The 4,882-nt window shown below is 45.8% G+C and overlaps 1 long non-coding RNA gene across 1 annotated transcript; it reads left to right on the top strand.

Moving 5' to 3' along the window:
* Positions 1-1,546: 1,546 nt before the first annotated feature.
* On the top strand, positions 1,547-2,637 carry LOC115297873. Its single transcript, XR_003911501.1, has 2 exons — positions 1,547-1,667; positions 2,372-2,637. It is a non-coding gene; the product is annotated as an uncharacterized LOC115297873 (long non-coding RNA).
* Positions 2,638-4,882: the final 2,245 nt, after the last annotated feature.

Raw genomic sequence — 4,882 nt, 5'->3', positions numbered from 1 at the left:
ATGAACTTTGTTTATGGGAAATTTTCTCATGTAACTTTTAAATGACCCCTCTTCTCCATTCGTATCTGTTTGTGCTAGAATTCCCCATTCATTGGATTTTTAACTTCTTGGATTGACCCTTTATGTTGCTCATATTTTCTCTCATATTTTTTTAAGGTTCATTTATTTTTCTTACTAATCTCTACACCCAGTATGGGGCTTGAACTCACAATCCCAAGATTGAAAGTCATACGCTCTTCTGACTGAGCCAAACAGGCTCCCCATTCTCTCATATTTTCTACCTCATATTTTTATTTCACTCTCTGAAAAATTTCTTTAGCTTGGGAACATTCTATTCCCATTATATATGTTTATATTACATACAATTATATATATATATCATGTGGTTACATAATATGTTATTTATACAATTAATATGTATATATAATTTTTTTCAAAAGCTCTGTTTGGTTCTGTTTTCTTCATACCATCCAGCCTTTATTTTTTGGATACAACATGTCCTTGAATCTATATGAGGATATTAATAGAGTGTAAACTTTGTTTTATAGCTCTTCTCTGTTCCTTGCATTATTTCCATTTCCTCAAGGTCATTTTATTTGTTTGTCTTGTGTTCAGTTTGGAGGCTTTCCTTAAATGTGTGGTCATCTTTGGCTGTCCATTCATATTTAAGAATGAGGAACTGAACATTGTGCTGATTAGCTGGTGTGCTTTAGTTGACCAGGGAGTCATTCAGTCACCACAGCAGATCACTTCCCATCCCCCCCCCCAATCCCACTCCCGTCCCAGAACACGAGGGTCCTTCTTCTGGTGACATTAGATTTCTCCAGAAACTGCTTACACCTGGAGAGTAGACCCTGACCTCTTGGTGCTCTGTGCCCAGGTGTAGGGAGGCACCGGTCAGTGTACAGACTTTCATTTAATCTGCTGATTTAAGCTCTGTGTTTTGCTGGTGCTGCTAAGGAAGGCTGCCTCTTTCCTTGGCCGTATCTTCTTCTCTGCAGGCTCTGTGCTAAGGCTTTCTCTGCCTTACTGCGTTCCCCTTACTGCGTTCCTTACCACTCTTCCATCTGCTTTCTGTTGTCCTGAAATTTGTTTATTTTTAAGTTGGTTTGTTTGTTTTTATTTATTTTTGAGAGAGAGGAAGGCAGAGCATGAGTAGGGGCAGGGCAGAGAGAGAGGGAGACACAGAATTCAAAGCAGCTCCAGGCTCTGAGCTGTCAGCACAGAGCCTGATGCAGGGCTCGAACTCATGAACTGCAAGATCATGACCTGAGCCAAAGTCGATGCTTAACCAACTGAGCCACTCAGGCGCCCCTGTCCTGAAATTTGTTGAGTATCTCCCCTACTGATGCTACCTCACTCATATTTGTCTTGTTGTGGGTTTACATCCTTTTAATTTCTTAACCATCATTTTAGAAGGCTCTCAAGAGAAAGGGGAATAAAGCAAGCCATCAATTTAACATCCCCAGTGACATGTCAGCCCAAGATCTTTCTTCTGTCCCTCTTATTACCACACTGGCCCGATTGTGAGGTCATCACTGTGTGTCTGAGGACTCCTGTGCTTTCTTCCTCGTCCCCACACTTTAAGCACCTCTTCTTCACCTTTCCAAGCTCTTTCCTCCACCGGGAAGGACCGAAGACCTCTTTACTCTGAGTGTGCATGTCAGGTGAGAGCTTCTGGGAACATAGTTCCTATTGCTTCACACCTAACAGATGAAGAGTGAATGGTGGTATTTCAGTTCTAGACCTTGATTTGGGAAAGCAATCTCTCGGGCATAAGCACAGTTCTTATGTCTTGAGCCCCTAAAATGATCTCATGTTACTCACAGGTGAGGAGTATGAGTCTCCCGAAGGGCTGAGACTGTGGCTGGAGAGAGGTTTCTGCTACTCCATTCTACACCCTCTGTCTCCAGACCTGGACATGCACCTGGTGGCCACTGACGGGCCATTGTTGTCCCTGCCCTATAAGGCTGGCTGCCTGGAGGCAGCTCTGTATCCCGGGCCTCCATGGGACAGAGATCTGGCCAGGATGTTATCCCAGACACTGAGACACAGGCCTCCCTGAGTCCCAGAAGGTTCCACCTAGAGGATCCCCTGCAAACAAGATCCGACCAGCCATCCCAGTTTGCTCTGTACTGAAGGGCTTCCCAGGATGTGAGATTTCCAGTGCTAAAACTGGAAAGTCCTGGACAAATTAGGATAAATTGATCACCCTCTCTGCAGGGGACCTTTCCCTGTCCCAGCATCAGATTTCCATAGAGAAAGGTTTGGGGCCTCACAGACTGCTCTAAGTGATTGCTTGGGGGGCCCAACTAGGCTCCTCTCACCAGCTCCCAAATCACAGGCCACTCCTACCTCTTCCCCACCACAGAGCCGTACAGGACAGTCCAGCTTCTCCCAGGGCAGGAGCCCCTCCTCGGTCTCCCTCACAGGGCCCCGCACCTCTGCTTCCGCCCCCAGACATGGAAGGGTCACAACCAGCGGCAGCCATGTCCACCAGAAAATGCTTTCCTGATCCCTCCCCTCAGTGGTCTCAGCAACAACACTGAGAACCCGCAAAACCAAGTGGGTTACTTTTCTGCCTCTCAATTAATAATATGATCAAATAGGTCATGATTAAAGACCACTTATTCTGGGGCGCCTGGGTGGCTCAGTCGGTTAAGCCTCTGACTTCGGCTCAGGTCAGATCTCACGTTCGTGGGTTCGAGCCCCGCGTCAGGCTCTGTGCTGACAGCTAGCTCAAGGCCTGGAGCCTGCTTTCGGTTCTGTGTCTCCTTCTCTCTCTGCCCCTCCCCCTCTCATGCTCTGTCTCTCTCTGTGTCAAAAATAAATAAAAAAACATTAAAAAAAAAAGACCACTTATTCTGTATCAGGTCTCATGCCCTTACTGTGTATCATATCACTGAATTCTCAGAATGGCCTTAGAGGCAACTATTATTATTCCTATTTTACGATGAGGAAATTGAAGCTTCAAGAGATTAACTTGCACAGAGTCACACAGCTAGTAGTAATTGCAGAACTAGAACTCAAACCTAGAAGTATTTGATACCAAAGACCAAACCTGAGATGGTCTTAAAATGTCCAGTTTAAGTCCCATCTTCTATAAGAAGTCTTCCCTGATTGTGTTTGCCTCCTGCTCCACATTTGGACAGAAAATCCAACTCACAATGGCTTAAACTTTTAGGACATTATTTGTTTACTTGAGAAGTCCAGAAACAGTAGTGCCAGGACTGGCACAGTGGCTTATAGGTAACAAGTACCATGGCTTCCAGCTTGCACGTCATGGTCTTCAGGGTGTGGGTGCGGTAGACTGCATTTTCCAAAGATGGACAGTATCTCTCATACCACTTGTTTTTCTGCAATGTCACCTTGTCATTCCCTCACCTAGGGATAGAGTCTAATTCTCTTCCCCTTGACTCTAAGCTGGCATTAATAATTCACTTAACCTGGGGCACCTGGGTGACTTTGTCAGTTGAATGTCTGACTTTGGCTTCGGTCACGTTCTCATGGTTTGTTGGTTCAAGCCCCTCAACGGGCTCTGTGCTGACAGCTCAGATTCGGATTCCGTGTAACCCCCTCTCTCTCTCTGCCCCTCCCCAGCTCATGCTCTGTCTCTCAAAAATGAATAAACATTAAAAAATTATTTTAAAAATGTACTTAACCAATAGGACATGATGAAAATGCCATTTTGAACTTTCAAGGTTACATCATAAGCCTTGCAGTATCTGTCTGAGCCTCCTAAAATGATTAGTGCTTGAACACTTGCCCTCCGAAACCAGCAAGCAGCCTGGAGCGCCAGGTTTCTGAGTGCTGACATGGGCTCAGGTCACGATCTCATAGTCCGTGAGTTCGAGCCCCATGTTGGGCTCTGTGCTAACAGCTCAGAGCCTGGAGCCTGCTTCAGGTTCTGTGTCTCCTTCTGTCTCTGCCCTTCCCCTGCTCACATTCTAGCTCTCTCTCTCAAAAATAATAAACATTTTAAAAACGTTTAAAAAGAAACCAGCAGCCAAGGTGTGGGACACCGAAGCCACATGAGGAATCCCCGTGCAGATGTCCTAGCTAAGATCCCACTGGACACTGAGCATCAGCTGCCAGCTGTGTGAGTGAGCCACCCAGGATATCCAGTCCCCGCCTCTGTCAGACTGCAATCATGTAAGAGACCTCAAGTAAGAACCGTCTAGTTGAGTCCAGCCAACATACAGAATGGTGAAAGATAATAACGGATTGTTCCTTTAAGAGACTGAATTTTTGGGGTGATTTGTTATGCAGCAGTAGATGACCAGAACAGTTGGCTTTCTTCTTCTAGTTTGTTGCCTCAAGTTACAAGATGGTTGCCTCAGCTCTAAACATTGCTACAAACACCCACAGCTAAAAGCAGAAGTGAGGGAGCAAAGGCTTTCTTTTTAAGTGACTTGAAGGAGGAAGAAAATCTACCGTAAGTCCTCTAGCAAAATCCCCCACTTATTTCATCAGCCAGAACTGGGTCATGCAGTCTCTCCTAGCCACTAGAGAGGTTTTGCAAAGCCTCTCAAGTGGGAGGTAGGCAAAGGAAAAGGAGGCTGGGAATGACTGTTGGGTGGACAGGTGTCTGCCATATTTGTTGACACCAGTGGTTGTTCAAGGAGAAAGAAGAATCAGGTGGAAGAAGTGACCTCATGCTAAAGAAGGAGCCTTCACTACTCCTTCCGGCAGCAAAGCTGCCAGTGGGAACAGGTTTACCGAAAACCCTTTCTTTAGATGGAAAGTGTGGTGTCATGGCTAGAGTCTTACTCTGGAAGGCAGAACCTGGCTCTACTGCTTGCTGGCGGTGCAATATTGGCAGGTTGGTTCCCCATTCTGTGCTTCAGTGTCGTCATCTATCCAAAGCAAGGTTTCCCTCCAA

The sequence above is a fragment of the Suricata suricatta genome, chromosome 8, assembly GCF_006229205.1.
Source record: "Suricata suricatta isolate VVHF042 chromosome 8, meerkat_22Aug2017_6uvM2_HiC, whole genome shotgun sequence".
Classification (NCBI taxonomy): Eukaryota; Metazoa; Chordata; class Mammalia; order Carnivora; family Herpestidae; genus Suricata; species Suricata suricatta.
Note: the sequence above shows the minus strand (reverse complement) of the source record. Positions and strands in the feature narration are given on the sequence as shown.